This window comes from Cucurbita moschata, unplaced genomic scaffold, assembly GCF_002738365.1.
Source record: "Cucurbita moschata cultivar Rifu unplaced genomic scaffold, Cmos_1.0 Cmo_Scf00053, whole genome shotgun sequence".
Taxonomy (NCBI): Eukaryota; Viridiplantae; Streptophyta; class Magnoliopsida; order Cucurbitales; family Cucurbitaceae; genus Cucurbita; species Cucurbita moschata.
The window spans coordinates 941,707-961,704 of record NW_019268569.1 but is presented as its reverse complement, the minus strand read 5'-3'; the positions used below and the strand labels follow the sequence as shown (position 1 = coordinate 961,704).

General features: G+C 40.6%; 1 protein-coding gene and 1 pseudogene across 1 annotated transcript in view; both read left to right on the top strand.

The window, feature by feature from the left end:
- The window catches only part of LOC111436345 (probable inactive purple acid phosphatase 29), a 52,471-nt gene that overhangs the window by 19,432 nt on the left and 13,041 nt on the right, over positions 1-19,998 (top strand). The window lies entirely within an intron of this gene.
- LOC111436367 lies at positions 16,461-18,418 on the top strand (annotated as a pseudogene).

Below are 19,998 nucleotides of genomic sequence, written 5' to 3'. Positions count from 1 at the left end.
TAACGTTGAGTCATTGAAGCTTGTAATGTTTAGGATGGTGTTGGGTTAGCATTTGTAACCTTTATATCAACATGGTATTTAAATACATTTATGCAACTTCCACTATCAATGACAAGACTACAAGGAGTCCCCATGACTAAACATCGCGTGTGAAACAAGTTGTCCTTTTTATCATCAACATCATTCTCCATAACTTGAGTTTTAAAAAGTCTTCTTGTAATAAGTGTCAAATGACTCCCATTTTTCAATTCCTCCTCTTTCTTCTGGTCTTCTTCAACTAGCTCATTGATCTTCCCTCCATTTCCCTCGTCTTGGTTCATGATTATACAAACAGTAGTTAATATGCTTAGGACCTCACAAACTCAACTCACTGATTTTACACTCAATAACACTCGTGTTTAACACACAAAGGTAGGCTATTTGGGAAAGTGACTAAATTATGATCTAGGTAGGCTAATATATGGACAATTCTTATAGTACGGAGCTATTCAAGGCAATCAAGATAAGTTAATTATGAAATAACAATCAAATAAAACAAATAAATGATCTAATAAATAAGAGACACAAAGGAATTTTTTTTGGTAGAATGCCCAATGAAAATGAATTTGAAAAGGAAAGCCGTTAAGATTTTGACAAAATTCCCTTCTTAAATGTAAAATATAAGAGAATGATCTAACTTTCCTTTTTACGGAATACGGACAAATTTAGAAGTTATCTTCGAGTTTAAATTATGAAAGAACAATATCAAACATAATGGTTCCAAATTTAGATAGTTTAGGAAAAATGTGAATCGAAGTTTATTTGATTTTCAAATAAACATGCAAATTGTCTAATGATAAAGATTTATAACCACAATATTAAGAATAGATATGATAAGGATGATGATCTCTAAAAACAAATTTAAATATGATTTTTAAGAAGAAAATAAGAAAAAAAGTAAAAAGATGATGAAGAATGATGGAAATGTTGGATTTGGCCCACGATCATGTCAAAACAGGTACAAGAGGCAAAGGAAAAACTTGAGGGAAGAGAACTCTATGGAACAAATGAACACTTGGCTTTTATATTCTTTTTTTTGTTGCTTTCCTGTGAAGAAAGCATACTTTTCAGAAGTATTTATAGTAGAGAAAGTACTAATTTGTTTCCTAAACTTTCTCATCAAGCTAAAAACTACCGATGATCTTTCTAATTAAAACATAAAACTTAGTTCAAAACTACAAAACTTGGTCTACAATTCCATTAAGTCTACTAATAATTCTCCAAAAGTTATTCAATAAGATAGTGATTTATTCTATTAAGTCAAGTTTATAAGCTCACAATCTCCTCCGTAAGCTTGACGCTGTTCGAGATTCTTCACTCCCAGCAATTCACGCATCTCTGCAAACTTAACCCTTGTTAGGGCCTTGGTTAGAATATCCGCACTTCACTCTCTAGTGCATACGAAATCCACAATGATTTATCTCTTTTCAACACACTCCCCAATGAAGTGGAAGCGAGTGTCAATATGTTTGCTACATTCGTGAAACATTGGAATCTTCATCAGTGCAATTGCAGATTTGTTATCGACGTAGAGAGTTACCGACTTTAGTTCACTTCTAGTCACTTCGCTCAACAAATTTCTCAGCCACAATACTTGGTACGACGCCGCAGTTGCTGCCATGAACTCGGCCTCACAAGAAGATAGTGCCACAGTTCGTTGCTTCTGAGATTGCCAAGAAATCAAATTTTCGTTGAGATAAAACACCATTTTTGCTAAATCCCTTTTATCAATGTCTCTAGTTAAATCCCTATTAGTAAAACCAACTAGTTCTTCAGGACCTCACCCTCTTTGATACTTCAACCCATAGCTTGTGGTTCCCTTCACATAGTGAAGAATGTGCTTAACCGCTTGATGATGCATCATAGTGAGCTTTTCCATGTACCTACTCATTTTTTCAACAACATATGAAAGGTCCGGACAAGTATGAGTCAAGTACCATAGAATTTTGATGACACGCCCATACTCAGTGGAATTCACCAAGTTTCCTTCAGCATCTTTCCTGAGTTGTAACTTTCCTTCCATGGGATACTTGGTCAGGTTGCACTCTTTCATCTTAAATTGTTACAACAAGTTCTTAGCATATGTCGATTGCTTTAGCATGATGCAATCTTTCCTTTACTTCACTTCAATACTAATGTAGTACGTGAGTAACTCGAGATCAGTCTGTTAGATAAATCCCAAACGAGTGAATGTGATCCCTAATTTTTAGTTAACCATTTTTTTGTTAGGTAACTATTTTTACATTAAACCCACACAATTAGGGTAAGTGGGAAGTACATGTAGAGTGGATGAGCGTCAGTTAAGTTGTCATTTACTTTTCTATTTTAGGATAATTTGTTATTTAAATATCCCAACTGAATGAGAAATCAAATCCTCGAGTCTTCAGCAAATCTCTCTCCTTTTACTTTCCGTTATTTTTCGTTCGAAGAAATTTTCCTTCGGCCAGTTTTTTCGTCGACATTTTCCTCCCAAGTGCCAGAGTCAATTGCTAGAGTCAACACAGTCATCTCAAATTCTTTCATCATTTACTGCTTGACCTCTTTGACGCCTTCTACACTTGTACTAGTGACGATCAGGTCATCAACGTACATGCCAACTATGAGTGTTTCAGTCTCATTGTTTCTTGTATACACTGTTTGTACTTGCAAGCACTTCATAAAGTTTTAGACTCTTTAAGCTTTTGTCCAAATATTTGTTCCATGCCCTCGGTGCTTGTTGTAGACCATAGAGGGCCTTTGACAACTTGTATACTTTGTGTTCTTCGGCTTTAATGATGAACCCTTCAAGTTGGGCAACATACACTTCTTCTTGGAGGACACCATTTAGGAATGCTGATTTGACATCCAAATGAAGGACGTCCCACCCATGTTGAGTTGCGAGAGCAAGAGTCAACCTTACAGTGTCGCATCTAGCCACAGGTGCGAAAACCTCCTCAAAATCAACTCCTTGTCGTTGCACTTATTCCTTCGCCACGAGTCTTGCTTTATGTTTGATGACACTTCCTTCACTATTCTTCTTCAACTTAAACATCCACTTCAAATCGATAGGCTTGTGTGCGGACAATAAGTTAGTTAATGTGCATGTCTTGTTTTTCTCAATGGCTTCAAGCTCTTTTTGCATAGCCTCTTGCCACATCGTCTCATTTGCTGCCTCACGGTAGGTTGTCGACTCCTTGGCTGTGAGAGACACTAACTCAGGATCTAATTCTTCTTCAAGTGTATTCGCATAAATTTCAGCAAGAGAACGGAACTTCTTTGGTCCATCCTCTATTGTGGATCCTCCTGTGTGTTGTATTTCGATAATCGGCTAGGGAAATCCTTTTCTTTCCGGTGAGAGGAAATCGTTGATGGGAAGTTGTTGGAAGAAAATAAAACACGTAAAATAACAAAGAGAGAGAATTGCTGAAATATTGACTGTGCTTAAAATCAGGGTGGTGGAATCTTCCTAATAGATTTAACTATTTAAATATAATTTATCCTAAAAATGGCTGGGGAGTGGCCAACTAAATCTGTGCCACTTCCTACAAAATTGTCCTCTAAAACTTTGGTAATCCATTCGACGTGGTTGGACGTACTCAATCAACTAATGAAATCCACTTCCTACAAAAATCCATTCGATGTGTTTGTCAAATGGTCAAACGGACGTACTCAATCAACTAATGAAATCGTGTGAATCTAAATAAGGAAAAACTCAGGTTTTATCTAACAATCTCCTCCTAAAACTTTGATATATCTACCTTATTTTGTTTGAACTCCGATTTGAGCCCCTATGGCTCGGTGTCCCTGGCGGCATGTCCTCCAGACTCCACGTCTTGTTCGGCGCGCCGCCAGTCCAGGTGGTTCACCTCTTCCTAATAGGTCTTCCATCCTCCGGTACCTGGTCGAGAGGTTGACTGGTTGTTTGCCGTGTACCGAACTTGCGTGAGCAACCGTCGTCGATCATCGCGAATTCTAAGTAGCCCGCGCTTGATGGAAATGTGGCAGCTGGCCTTATCGAGTTGACCCAGGCTCACAATATTAGCCTTGAGCCTTGGGATGAAGTAGACGTCGGTCAGCTTGTGATGATTGCCTCCCTTGCCGACGAACAGGATGGTGTTGTGCCCTTCGATCTCGACAACGGAGCCATCGCCAAATTTCACCATCCCGCGAATCCCTAAGTCAAGCTCGGAGAACACAGACTTGGCCCCGGTCATATGGTTTGTTGTCCCCGTGTCGAGGACCCATCGCCGGTGCCTTTGTTATGCACAGTTGGAGCTACCTCTGTGGATTTGTCAAATGGTCAAAACGGACGTACTCAATCAACTAATGAAATCGTGTGAATCTAAATAAGGAAAAACTCAGGTTTTATCAAACGGACGTACTCAATCAACTAATGAAATCGTGTGAATCTAAATAAGGAAAAACTCAGGTTTTATCTAACACTGTGCTCTTCCCTACGCTCTCTTGTTCTGCAGAGTTCATCATGTCTTTCGGTACACTAGTGATGACATGTGTGAACTTGTTCGTGTTGCTGTAGGGGCGCTTTCTAGATTTGTTGTGTCTTCCTCTTCTTCCAGAGTAGTGAACTCTGTAACAATCTGCTTTTTATCGTTTACACTGCACCAATCCCACTTCTTCTTTTCTTCGAATACGACATCCCTACTTATATGAATTTTCTTATGTTGTGGATTATACAGCCTGTGTGCCTTGGTCCCATCCTCTACGCAAAAATACATCATCTTTTAGCTTCTGTCATCAAGCTTTTTGATATATGGCTTTAGCGTCCTAACATGCGTTGTACAACCGAAGACTCTTAGGTACTCGAAGTGAGGTGTCTTGCCGAGCCATGCTTCATAGAGGGTGCGAGTGTCCAGTGCCTTTTTCGGTAAACGATTTAGAAGATAAGTTGCATGTCGTATTGCCTCACCTCAGAAAATTGTTAGGACTTGTATGCTCTTGCGTAAGCGTCTTGCAGTGTTCATTATGGTGCTGTTTCTTCGTTCGACCACATTGTTTTATTGTGGAGTGTATGGTGTGGTGAGTTGACGCTTGATACCTTCCTCTGCACAAAACTTTGAGAAGTTCTCGGATAAGAACTCGCCATCTCGGTCAGTGCACAAGATTTTTAGCTTGTGATCAGATCCATTTTCAACAAGTCTTTTGAACTTCTTGAACGCACATAATACTTCTCCTTTTTCTTTGAGCATGTACACCCACATCCAACGACTATAATCATCAACAAGTAAGAGAAAATAATTGTTACCAGCAATCGATGATGGGGTGATTGTGTTAGGATTGATACCAGTTGTTAGGATCGCACAACAATGCACACACTCGATCTAGATGAACACAAAGAAAAGGATAGAGAAAATTGCAAGGAGAACTCTGGCTAAAAGGATTTTTTTTTTATTTGATGATTTCAGGTATGTACAACAAGAGAGAGTACAGAGAATAGAAAGTACTTCTTCCGAGCTTTACTGGACGGGATATATATATGGTTCAGTCTACTAAATATAGCTTTACCAGATTTAACCATCTACTATATATAGCTATTTACCATATATAGCTTTACCGGATATAGCTTTACCATATATGGCTTTACCAAATATAGCTTTACCGGATATAGCCGTTGACCAAGCTATAAATACAGGGAGCAGACTCCATAACTCAACAATTCTCCCACTTGGAGACTGATCCTACACCATACCAATTAGGGCTTTGCATAACCTTAATTTTCCAACATCAACACATTTTGTCAACATGTCTGCGGGATTCTTTGCACCCTCTATCTTCTCCAAACACATATCGCCTTCTTCCACTAACCTGCGAGTGAAATGATACCGTCTTCTAATGTGTTTTGTCCTTGAATGATAGACTGGGTTTTTCACCAACTGTATGGCACTCTAACTATCTGTATGAAGGATCTTCTTGCACTGCTTCCGGCCTAATTCTTCTAGATAGTCTGTCATCCATATCATCTCCTTTCCAGCTTCAGCTATAGCCACGTACTCAGCTTCAGTAGATGAAAGAGCAACGCATTTCTGAAGCTTGGACATCCAACTCACTGCTGTTCCATCTATAGTGTAGATATACCCAGATGTCCTCTTGCTGGAGTCTACATCTCCACTCAGATCAGCATCCACAAAACCTTGCAGAACTACTTTGCCATTGCCATAACAAAGTGTAGTATTGGATGTACCTCTCAGATCTCCATGTAAAAAGGCCGTTTTTACATCCATTTGCTCGAGGTGCAAATTCTCTGATGCAACAATACTCAGTAGAATTCGGATAGTAGTTAATTTCACAACTGGAGAAAAGATCTCAGCATAATCAATGCCTTTTCTTTGTGAATATCCTTTAACTACTAACCGGGCCTTAAACCTCCTTCTGCCATCTGGTTCAACCTTGATTTTGAACACCCATTTGTTCAACAGAGTTCTCTTTCCTGTAGGCAACTCAGTCAGTACCCACGTATTATTCCTTTCAAGTGAGCTCATCTCATCATCCATGGCTTGCTCCCACTTGGTTGAATCTTCCACTTGTAGGGCCACATCAAAGAACTCTGGTTCTCCTTCGTCAGTCAGCAACAGATAATGTAATGAGGTTGAATATCTATCTGGTGCTCTGGTAGTTCTGGATGATCTTCTCAACACCTGCTCAGGTGCTACTTGCTCCATGTCTGGTTCTTCAACAATAGGATCAGGAGTTTCTTTTGCTTCTGTTGTACCATCACTGCGTGAATTTTCTTGCCACTCAAATTCAACTCCCACTTGCTTCGTAGTCTCAGAGTTTATCTTCTCTCTGTCCTTGTACATGACATTTTCATCAAAGGTCACATCATAGTGTCTTAGGATCTTCATATTTTTCTCATCCCAAAACCAGTACCCAAACATGTCAGAGTCATAGCCTATGAAGTAGCATTTCACGGCCTTAGCATCAAGCTTATCTCTCTTCTCTGGATCAACATGAACATACGCAGTACAACCAAAGGTTCTCAAGTGAGAGTACTTGAGTTCTTTTCCTGTCCATAATTCTTCGGGCAATTTGAACTCCAAGGGTACTGACGGCCCTCTATTAATCAAATATGTTGTTGTGTTCACAGCATTAGCCCAGAATGTCTTTGGCAATCCAGAATGAATCCTCATGCTCCTTGCTCGCTCATTCAATGTTCTGTTCATTCTTTCTGCAATACCATTTTGTCTTGCCTTACCGGGAATTGTTCTTATTAATCTAATTCCCTCAGCTGCACAAAATGTTATAAACTCTAATTTGTTGTATTCTCCTCCATTGTCAGACCTCAGGCATTTGATCTTCAAGCCGGTCTGATTTTCAACTTCAGCTTTCCACTTCTTGAAGGTGGTAAACACATCTGACTTGTGTTTCAGAAAGTAAACCCATACCTTCCTGCTAAAGTCATCGATGAAGGTGACGTAGTACCTTGATCCACCAAGTGATGAAACTGGAGATGGTCCCCAGACGTCTGTATGGCCATTTCCAACCGCACTTTCTTCGGTTCTCTGGCAGCCTTTGTGAAACTAACTCGTTTCTGTTTGCCCATAACGCATCTCTCACAAAGACCCATATCAACAGATTTTAAGCCTTCTAAAGCTCCTTTCGCAGTCAGCATCTACATTCCTTTGACGCTCATATGTCCAAGTCTATTGTGCCATAGACTTGAATTGGAAGCACTCTCAGCAGCAGCAGTCATGTTTATACACTCTGCAGTTGTGTATAAGGTTCTGGATTTTGTGCCACGCGCAACAACCATGGCGCCCTTCACAATCTTCCAGGAACTCTTTCCAAACTCTGCTGCATAGCCTGTGCTATCCAACTGACCAATAGAGATCAGGTTCTTCTTGAGACCAGGAATGTATCTGACATCTTGTAATGTCCATAGATTTCCTGCTGGAGTTTGTATAGAGACATTTCCCTTTCCTTCAATCTCCAAGGCTTTGTTGTCGGCAAGATACACCTTCCCGAAATTTCCTGATTTGAAATTTCGAAACAATTCCTTACTTGGAGACGAATGGAACGATGCGCCTGAATCCAAAATCCAGGATTCAGCTGGGCTATCCACACTAAGGATTAAAACGTCCTCAGCATCTTCTGTTGTGTATATAGAATCATCATCATCTTCAGATTTATGATTCTGCTTCTTCTTTAGTTTTGTACAATCTGTTCGAAAGTGTCCTTTTCCCCCACAGCTCCAACACGTTACGTTGGGTTTGTTTGGAGATTTTCCCCGGTTCTTTGATTTTGAACGCCCATGTTTGTTTGAGCTCTTTGATTTGCTTCTTCCCCTTCGATCAACACTGAGAGCATTGTCTAATGAATCTCCAGCTTTCCGTTTGCGAATACTTTCGCTAAGAACTACATCTCGAATTTCATCAAACTTCAGTTTATCAGATCCTCGGGAACTGCTGATTGCGGCAACAACAGTATCCCATGACTCGGGTAAGGATGACATCAAAATCAACGCTTTAATTTCATCTTCGAAATTAATTTCCACCGAACCCAGTTGACTTATGATCATATTGAATTCATTTATATGATCTGCAACACGTCCACCTTCAGACATCTGTAGATTGAACAATCTACGCATCAAATACACCTTGTTCATAGCCGACGATTTTTCATACATATTTGACAACGCCTTCATCAGATCTGACGTTGTCTTCTCCTTGATGATGTTAAACGCCACGTTTCTGGATAGCGTCAACCGGATCAGCCCCAAGGCTTGTCGATCCTTGAGCTTCCACTGTTCCGTGGTCATGCTATCCGGCTTCACCCCCAACAGAGGTTCGTGAAGATCTTTCTAGTACAGATAATCTTCAATCTGCATCTTCCAGAAACCGAAATCGGATCCATCGAACTTCTCAATTCCAATCTTTGAACTTTCCATCTTCACAGATCGTGGTGAATTTTGCCTTGCTCTGATACCAGTTGTTAGGATCGGTATCAGTTGTTAGCTCTGATACCAGTTGTTAGGATAGATACTAGTTGTTAGGATCGCACAACAATTCACACAGTCGATCTAGATGAACACAAAGAAAAGGATAGAGAAAATTGCAAGGAGAACTCTGGCTAAAAGGATTTTTTTTTATTTGATGATTTCAGGTATGTACAACAAGAGAGAGTACAGAGAATAGAAAGTACTTCTTCCAAGCTTTACTGGACGGGATATATATATGGTTCAGTCTACTAAATATAGCTTTACCAGATTTAACCATCTACTATATATAGCTATTTACCATATATAGCTTTACCGGATATAGCTTTACCATATATGACTTTACCAAATATAGCTTTACCGGATATAGCCGTTGACCAAGCTATAAATACAGGGAGCAGACTCCATAACTCAACAGATTGGGCCACACAAATCTAATTGTTACCAGCAATCGATGATGGGGTGATTGGGCCACACAAATCTGTTGGAATAAACTTAAATGGGGAAAGGTAGTTTTTATTTTTTTTTTTTGTTAATTGTAGTGAACTTTGAAACTCAGTCGTTGAAGGAAAAGACGAAAAGTAAAATTGAAAGGCCAATAACTATCAAGAATAGTGGGAATTATTTAAGGAATAGTGGGTTAGAAAATGATGGCATATGAGATAGCCAATTTTAGCCTTTAAAAAACCTATAAATTAGTTTGTTTTCCATTCTAAAAATAGAGCAAGCAGAGCATGTAAAGAAGGCATATAGATATCTCATTTTAAGTTTAGTGTAATAGAAAAAAAAAATTCAGAATTTCTTGTCTCTCCCCTCTCGACATCTCCTTCACAGTTTTTGTGAGTGTTATTTTAACAAGTTAGTTTCAGAGCGAGCTTTTATTTCAACAAATTGGTATTAGAGCTGATGGCGAATATGATGGGACAAATGCCGCTACCACGAATAACGAAGACGAACTACGAGAATTGGAGCATCCAAATGAAAGCTCTTCTCGGTTCTCAAGACGCATGGGAGGTGGTTGAAGAAGGTTTCGAAGAACCAATGGATACCACGGGTTATACGGCAACGCAAAACAAGGCGCTAAAAGAATTGCAAACAAATGATAAGGCCATGCTGTTCCGGGCTGTTGTCAAGTCAGGCTTTGAGAAGATTGTCAGGGCAACTACTTCAAAAGAAGCATGGGACACTTTAGAAAAAGTGTTTAAAGGAACTGACCGAGTTAAGCAAGTGCGTCTCCAAACTCTGCGTGGCGAGTTGGAGAGCATGAAGATGGAGTCAGAAAATGTATCTGACTACATTACGCGCGTACAGACCGTGGCAAATCAACTAAATCGAAACGAATAAATGTTCCCGAGACGCGGGTTGTGGAGAAGATCTTGAGGTCGTTAATCGACAACTACGAGAATGTTGTATGTGCTATAGAAGAGTCAAAGGACCTAGCGAAGTTCACGGTCGATGAGCTCGTCGGTTCTCTCGAGGCACATGAGCAACGTAAGAAAAAGGAGGAGACACTCGATCAAGCATTTGAGACTAAGGCATCAATAAAAGATAAAAAGGTACTCTACTCTCAAAATATTCAAGGTAGAGGTCGAGGAAGTCGCAGAAATGGTCGAGGCGGTCAAGATAGCAATTATGAAGAAAATTATAAGGAGAAGAGACTATCAAGCCAAGCAAATTGGCGTGGAAGAGGACGCAATCAAGGACGCAGTCAAGGATATAATTCCAACATCCAGTGTTACAAATGTCAAAAATATGGCCACTAAGAAAATAATTGTAACTCCGACAAATGTTACAACTGTGGTAGAATGGGTCATTATACAAGAGATTGTCGAGCCAAGGAAAAGGTGTCAGAAACCATCAACCTAGCCTTGGATGACGCAACAAACGAAGGCATTCTCTTGATGGCCCAAAATGAAGAGCTGAACACAAAAGAACACAGCGGCGCAAAAGACGATGGTGATAGTCGTGAGGTGGTGAAAACTGTTGGAAATGAGGTGATGCACAGCTGATGTGGTGAAATCCTGATAGCGGAGACGAGAAAATCGAAGAAAGATGAACAACCGGATAATAGAGAGCCCAAGCTCGAAGAGAGAGAGCTCCAATGGCCGGAAAGGAAATTTGAGGAGGAAAGAAGAAAGAGGATGAGAATGGAAAAGAAAATGGAAAAAGAAAAGAAAGAGTTAGAAATGAAGGTTGAAAGGTTAGAGAAGGAAGTTGCTGAGCTGAGTGAGAGTTTCTTCTATCTCTTGTGGACGAGCTAGTAAGGGAGGAGAAATATATAGAGATGCTGACTCAACAAAGAGACTCACTCGACATGAACCTGAATCGAGTCCAACAAGAGGAAGTCAAGTTACGACACACAATTGAGATACTCACTCGTGATAAAGTCGAAATGGAGGAAGCAAAAATGGAAGTTGAAAATGTCATTGTGGACTTGCAAAGGGAATTGAGTAAACAGAACCCCCTTCAAGATTGGTTCTCATGGTTACAGAAAGTAGACACAATAACGAGTCTGTGAAAGGAAAGTTGAGGTAATTCGGGTACCGGAAGCTCAAGAACGGAGGTCCCGAACGTCAACAGCAAGGTAAGTAGCCACCTTTGACTTTTTGTTAAGAAATACTTGTAGGAATTGCTTGTATTTCCATACGAACTCTAAACCAAGTATGAACTAAGGTTAGATGGAAGAAAAACTTAAAGAACTGCGAGTTAAGACCCTAAACTGATCAAATTGCTCGGTAATTAGGTAACGTTAGAATAACCAACTAAATGAACTCTGGTGCCTATGAAATTTTAATGCTGAGCATACTATAGCATTTTGAGGCTATATATGAAGTTTGGTAGTCATTGGATAAGGATAAGTAGGTAAACCAAGAAATGGTGCAAAATGACCATAATGGCACTAAGGAAATCTACCTACAGTTCATGACCTTGATGACTTCCAAATGCTAAGAAACCCTGAAGTAGATCATTATTTTATGATGTTTGATGAAGTTTAAAAGGAATTGGAACACGTTAAGTAGCAAAACCAAGAATTATTGGTAAAATGACCAAAATGTCCCTAGGACTACTTATGAGATTTCAAGGTCTATACGTGCTCCAAATGATCTGCTACTTCTTATAAGGTCGATTATGAAGGACATAAAGATAAGTTTGAGGTTTCAAGTTGAATGGAGTAAGTTTGGAACCTAAACCAAGTTAGGATCCAAGAAACACCACAAGACTTTAGACTCTTCTAGAACCCTTTAAAGAACTCCCTAGGAATCTATGACCTTCTAGAACAACTCACACTAAGATGGGTTCATATGGTTACAAATACAAGTTACAACTTATACCTCAAGGAATTAAGGATCTTAGAAACTTAAAAGATTAAGAACCAAGAACAACAACACACAAGCTTCACAACTACCCAAGTAAGAAGAATGCTAGGTACCACTCAAGCATGAAAGACCAAGGTTCTTAGATTCAAAAACTCAAGAATGCTAGGTAATACTCTAGTCATGTCCAAAGTGATCCATACCTCCCACCAAGCGGTGCCCAAGAATTCCTCTTCTAGGTAGGATGCCCTGCACCATGTTTCCTTTGCAGGATGTCATGCTCAAGTTTTCCTCATCTAGAAGAGATGCCCTACAGACTTGCAAGATGCCATGTTCAAGTATGCACCGAGCAAGTGACCTTCATGGTCTATCAAGGGGAGTAGTCTAAGATCACAGAGGAACAAGAAGAGAGCAAGTGACCTTAGCCACGAATCAAGAACCTCCTAAGACCTCCCACGGTACAGCATGCTCATGACTTAGACTACGCTGCTTGGAACGCATGAAGCCTTGAGCGTAGGTAAGCAGACTGTATTATAGGGCAAGCCCTTGATGCAGTATTAAAACTACATCGCTTGGAACGTAAGAAGCCTTGGATGTAGGTTTTCAGACTATGCCACTTGAAACGCATAAAGCCTTGGGCATAGGATTAAGCAGACCGTATCGAAGGGCAAGCCCTAAGATGCGGTAAGACTACGTCGCTTGGAACGCATGAAGCCTTGGACATAGGTTAAAGTTGTGTCGCTTGGAACGCATGAAGCCTTGGACACAGGATTGTCAGGTGCATGCCTAGTGCCGTAAATCCAAGGGGGAGTGTCTTTGAGAACGAATCAAGAACAGAACAAGAACCAAGAAAGTACCAAGAACAAGAGAAAGATCAAGGACTAGAACAAGGATCAGGACAAGAGCCAGGAACAAAGGACCAAGAACCAAAAATCATAGTACTAAGGCTCTTAAAGGAAAACCAAAGTTTTAGAATTCAAGGACCAACGTCCTCAAGAAAGATCAAGATAAGAACCCTAAGTCAAGAACAAGAATTAAAGGGGCCTAAGTACTTACAACAAGAACAAGATCAAGAACAAGCAAGAACTAAGAATGTGGTACCCTAGCATATCAAGGACACAACTAAGGGCCTACAATTAGGCTACTTACTGAGTCTTGTACTCATTCCTTATTCTCCATTTTTTTTTTCAGTTGAAAAGGAGCTGGTCGAGGTCGGGAGCGGACTCTGAAGCAGGTGCCATAGACTAACCTCACTTGTCGTCCTCAACCCTTTTGTTTTAAAATATTTTGCATCTGTTCCTTATTCTGCCTTTTAACTATTATGTTGTATTTTAAATTACTAATGTTCGAACACTATTTTGGTATAATGTAAATTATGTTTTAAATTTTAATGATTTTATTTCGCGAAAAATTTATCCGCCTTTTAGAGCCATCGCGTCAGCCCGGTCCTTACATGGTTGCTTGCTCCGTTGTCAAGGTACCGAATGCTAGTCTCCATTCAGTCTTCTCCTTTTGTTAGAAGATTCGTCATAACCTTTTCTTCGAGCATCAACCAGTTGGGCTTCTTCTCGGCCAACATCAGTGCGGGCTCTTGATCTTGCGGAGTGTGAGTTTTTCCTCCTCATCTCGCTTCTTCTTGCGGCACTCTATTGCATAATGCCCATATTTTCCATAAGAGTAACACTTGATCATACTCTTGTCCTTCCAGGGGCTGACATTGTTATAGGTTTGTGAGGTGTTGCCACGACCTCCTTTGCCACCACGTCCACAGCCATGTCTACAACCACGTCCACAACCTCAGTTTTTCTTGTTATGGCTACCACATCCCCTCATACTTGAAAAGAAAGAGTCAGCCACATCATTCTTTTTCGTCCACATGAGCCACTCCTTATGTGTGAGTAAGAGGTGTTTTTCCTCCTCTTTTTCGTCATAGTCACGAAGTCTCTCTTCATGGACCTTAAGACGACCAATGGCCTCCTCAACTAACATGTTCTTGAGGTCCCCGAACTGCTCGATAGAGGTAACAATTTGCATGAATCTTCGGAGAACTGCTCAAAGGATCTTCTTGACGACGGAGATCTCCTCCACCATGTCGCCTAATGAACGGATGTCACTAACAATTGTCGTCAACTTCATGGAAAAGTCATCTATTGACTCGGCTTCCTTTATGCGGATAGCCTCAAAGCTCTTCAAGGTTTGCACCTTTACTTCCTTGACACGTTTCACACCCACATGCATTGTTTGCAGCGTCTCCCATGCTGCCTTTGCCGAGTTCTTCTCTACCAACATGAGAATTGTTAGATAAAGTCTGTGGTTTCTTTATTTAGCTTTTACACGTTTTTTTAATATTTTTTTGACCATTTGACATACACGTCGAATAAACTACCATCCTTTTAGCTGGTCGTTTAGGCTATGTTTACCAGAGAGTGGCACAGATTTAGTTGGCCACTTTTGGCCATTTTTAGGATAAAATAATTATTTAAATAAGTGAATCTAATGAGCAAATGAAATCACCTCAGCAAATCAAATACCAAGATTTCTCACTTTTATTTTCTGTTTTCATTTTCTTCCAACAAATTTCCTTTGGCCATTTTTACTCCATCGACGATTTATTTTCTGTTTTCATTTTCTTCCAACAAATTTCCTTTGGCCATTTTTACTCCATCGACGATTTCCTCTCGTTTGTCAAAAGACAACAAGTGGTATCAGAGCATCGTCGGACAACAAGGTCATTGCTAATGATGGCTGGGATGCTTGGGAGTTTCTAGGGAGAGGCGGTAATGACGGTCGTCTATCTTCTCAATCGGTCGCCAATGCGAACCCTCAACGAGAAGACACCACATGAGGCCTGGTACAAAAAGGAGCCAGCAGTACATCATCTCTGAGTGTTTGGTTGTGTCGCATACATGAAAGTAGTGCGTCCCACCTCGCCAAGCTCGATCCCAGGGGGCTGAAGGTCATCTTCATCGGCTACGAACCCGAGAGTAAGACATACGAGCTCTATGATCCTGTGGGCGGGGCGAACTCACGTGTCGTGCGACGTCATTTTCAAAATTAGTGCAACTTATTGATAGATGGAATTAGTCCAGTTGTTAAGTTATTCATTTTTATTAGGAGTCAACCTGAATGTATATTTCAGTTGAGTCTTTGTAGGAGTTATTTATAGGATTTATTTCAGTTTAAATAGAACCCTCACACTTGGTAAAACATAGCCACAGTAGAGCAGTTCATTATTTCAGTTGTCTCTGTATTATCTTCTTTGAGTAATAATAATTTCATATTTATTCACACCTTTGAGCGTGAGATATTGTGATAGTTGGTACCGTTTGATATTATTACTCAACGAAATGAATGGTGGAAGTGCTTCTATGGGTCTAGCTATGGAAAAGCTTGTTTGCAATAATTAAAATTATTGGAAGTTATGTATGGAAGCTTATCTATAGGGACAAGATTTGTGGGATTTAATTGAAGATGATGACACAGAAATTTCAGCAGACACTCCACAGAATGCTGAATTACGCCAAAAATGGAAGATCAAATGTGGAAAAGCCTTATTTACCTTGCGAACTCTAATCAGCATGTTCGTGATTTACAGTCACCAAAGCAAGTGTGGAAAACCCTTCAAAAGTTGTTCACTGAGAAAAATACAGCTTGATTGCAATTTCTAGAGAATGAACTGGCTGTCGTAACTCAAGGTAAGTCTTCTATTAAAGAATATTTCTCGAAAGTGAAAAATCTATGTTCTGAAATTTCAGAATTAGATGCTGAGGAGCTAGTGAATGATGCTCAATTACGGCGTTATCTTATTCGTGGATTACTAAAAGAATTTATGCCCTTTGTTTCCTCAATACAAGGGTGGGCAAATCAGCCTACAGTAATTGAACTGAAGAATCTTCTTTCAATTCAAGAAGCCTTGGTTAAGCAAATGACCAACAACAACTAGTTTTCTCCAAAGTCAGAAGATGCGTTGTATGTCAAAGATCAAAGGAGACAAAATTATCATTCAAAACCTTCATCAAGCAATGCAAATCAATTCAGAAGTGAGGAGTCATCAAAGAAGCCATTTAAAGCTTGCTACAGGTGTGGAAAACCTGACCATTTTAAACGAGATTGTCAGGTGAAAGTGGTGTCATCGTTGCGGAAAGCCAGGCCATATTAAGCCAAATTGCCAAGTCAAAATGCAGGAATCAGAAACAAATGTTATACATGTAAGAAAAATTTCTTCAGATCCAATTTGGGAATACTGCTTAACTACTGAGGTTCTTGATCAACCAACAAACGTGACTTCAGCCGTACATCAAGATGATGTCTCTATAGATGATCAAAATCCTAATTCCACTACTTACGCTTCTGAATTTGATTCCCTCCCAATTCCTCCTCTGGACTCTCTTTTTTTCTCCGATGTCAACTCTGTCGCCCTTAGTGACCCTCCTATTTATTCTACTGCCTTGGATTTGAAATTCAACGAAAATGAAGATTTCAAGCTAACCTTTGGCGATCTTGATGGTCCTTTCCTTCCTTCAGAGGCTAACGATTTCCACATCTCCAAAGATTTGGATCAAACTACCAATTCGTTGGACTTGCAGGCTAACCGGGAAGCTTCTGGGGGCGCTGCTATTTGTGCTTGCAGCTTTCATGCTCTCTAGGATCCGGAAGCTCTGCAGTTTCATGCAAGCAGTCCCCTAATGAAGGTGAGTTTCTAAACTATCAATCTTCTGAATTAAGAACCGCAGGTAGCGAGTGTTTTTCGACCCATTCTGGTGGATAAGACTCAAAGAGTTCGAGGATTGTAAATTGTCCTTCCCTAGAGCATGGTGGCGGTGGTAGTGATCATGAATTCTCAAGCGAGCGAGCGTCGTCTCATGGCTCAAGTTCTAGAAATTTCAGTTCTAGGGTCTCTGAGGGAATGAATTGCCCATCTTCTAATGCGGAGTATTACGAAGTCATTGTCGATCAGAAGATTAAATAAGAGGAAATAGGGATGAGGAATAGAGAGAGTGCGCAACTTTCCAGGCAGAGGAAAAAGCATTATGTGGAGGAGTTGGAGGATAAATTGAGAGAAGTATGCGTTCAACCATTGTTAAATTGAATAGTAAGATATCATATGTGATAACTAAGAATGCAGGCCTGAGACAGCAGCTGAGTGGTAGTGGTATGTGTCAGCCTCCTCCTCCTGTTAGGAGTAAAAAGAATAAGAGTAAGAAAGTTGTGGGAAGAACTAAGAAGGTTTTCAGTATTAATTTGCTGGGTATGTTGTTCTTTATTATGCTTTTTGGTGGTCTAGTTCTGATACTGAATGACATATTTGGCAATGTTGTAGGAGTTCCTGGCACGTTAGCATTTGTTGATGATAGGTGATACAATCAAAACCGAGGAAGGGTTTTAAGAGTCAGTAAGTATTCGAATTTATCTTATGAGAAATCTGATACTTTGAACCTCTTAATATGTGAGAAAATTCATAGGAAAGGGGCGGACAATTTCAATGCCCATTCTGATGCAGGTTGGTTAAGAGAATTGGGGTCGTATTTGGAGTTTTCTGAGAAGAGGGTTTTCTGGGAAGAGTCTGGCCATGACTATGCTTCGTTTCTCAAGGAATTAGAGGTTTTAAGAACTCGAGCAGATCGAGCACGGTCCAAAGAGGAGGCTTTTGATGGGCATATGACAATTGGTAGAGTTTTATATGAGAACCAACTCTTCAAAGAGGCTCTTGTTAGCTTCAAGAGGGCTTGTGAGCTGCAACCTACTAACGTGAGGCTGTATTTTAGAGCTAGGAACTGCTTGTATATTCTTGGAAAACACAAAGAGGTAAAGGAAGAGTTTCTGTTGGTATTGGAGGCAGTGGAGATTCTTTGTCCTACTCATTTTAGAGCTTTGAAACTGCTGTGGAGTGCTTTATTTGGAGTAAGGGAATATAGGGCTGCCGTTAAGGCTTTAGAAGAGGGCATACTCATGAAACCCGATTATGCTGATGCTCACTATGATTGTAGATGCTTTGTATAATTTGGGTGGATTTTACGTGGACTTGGGGTTGTTTCTCACCATTCTTGCTCCCATGTGCACAGGTCCCCCTGAAAAGAGAAAGCGAGTGGCATCCGATGCCCTTGTATGGCAACCTGTGAACGATTGTGGCACTTAGATCAGAAAATTTGATGCAATCAGGTATATCAAATTGTTGAGGGTCATATATGTTCCTAGTCAAGGATCCAGTGAGATAATGGAAGTCCATAGGCAGACATACGGTTGGACCAAGTTGAATCTTTTCATAAAGCTCTCGGAGTTATTGAGAAATAAGCTTGCACTAAGGAAGGCTATCAAAATTAGTACAACTTATTGTTAGATGGAATAAGTCAAGTTGTTAAGCTATTTATTTTTATTAGGAGTCAACCTAAATGTGTATTTCAGGTGAGTCTTTGTAGGAGTTATTTATAGGATTTATTTCAGTTTAAATAGAAGCCTCACGCTTGGTAAAACATAGCCACAGTAAAGGAGTTCATTATTTCAGTTGTCTTTGTATTATCTTCTTTGAGTAAAAATAATTTCATATTTATTCACACCTTTGAGCATGGGATATTGTGACAGTGTATTTCAAGTGAGTCTTTGTTGGAGTTATGTATAGGATTTTTTTTCAGTTTAAATAGAAGCCTCACGCTTGGTAAAACACGGCAACAGTAAAGCAGTTCATTATTTCAGTTGTCTCTGTATTATCTTCTTTGAGTAATAATAATTTCATATTTATACATGAAGGTAGTGCGTCCACCTCACCAAGCTCATTCCCAGAGGGCTGAAGGTCATCTTCATCGGCTACAAACCCACGAGCAAGGCATACAGGCTCTATCATCCTACAGGCGGGGCGAGCTCACGTGTCGCGCGACGTCATCTTCGACAAGAAAACCTTCTGGCAGTAGAACGACTTGACCGAGGCGGACCAAAACCTAAATCAGTTCACGGTGGAGTACCTTGTCACTGAGCCAGGAGAAGGAGGAGTGCAGCATCAGGAATCGTCACCGCCGCCAACAGCTGCACACCCTGAACCAGTAGAGTTTGCAACACCACGGACTGCGGACTCGATGCTGGATGTCGATCACGATGATGATCTGATAGCCACGTATCGGAGGATGGAAGACCTAGTGGGAGGAGGTCAACCACCTAGACTGGCGACGCGCTAGCTCGAACAAGAGGTGGCCGAACTGCATGCCATCAACGCAGATGACCGAACACCTTCGCCAAAGTAGACAGGAACCCGTGCTGGCTAAAGGCAATGCAGGAGGAGATGGCATCCATCACTGAGAACAAGATGTGGAGTCTAGAGGACATGCCACAAGGACACCGAGCAATAGGGCTCAAATGCGTCGTCAAACTGAAACGTAACGAAGAGGGAGAAGTTATGAAACACAAGGCCCGTTTGGTGGCGAAGGGCTATGTCTAGAAGCAACGAGTGGATTTCGAGGAGGTATTCGAGCCGGTGGCAAGGCTGGAATCTGTCCGCCTATTGCTAGCAATCGCGGCACGTCATTCCTGGGAGGTCTACCACATGGACGTGAAATTCGCGTTCCACAACGGAGAGTTGAAGGAGACCGTCTATGTCCGACAACCACCAGGCTTCCTAGACAACGACAATTCTAACAAGGTATTGCGCTTGCACAAGGCACTCTATGGGCTTTGGCAAGCACCACGAGCCTGGAACGCGAAGCTCGACAGTATCCTGCTGTCACTGAA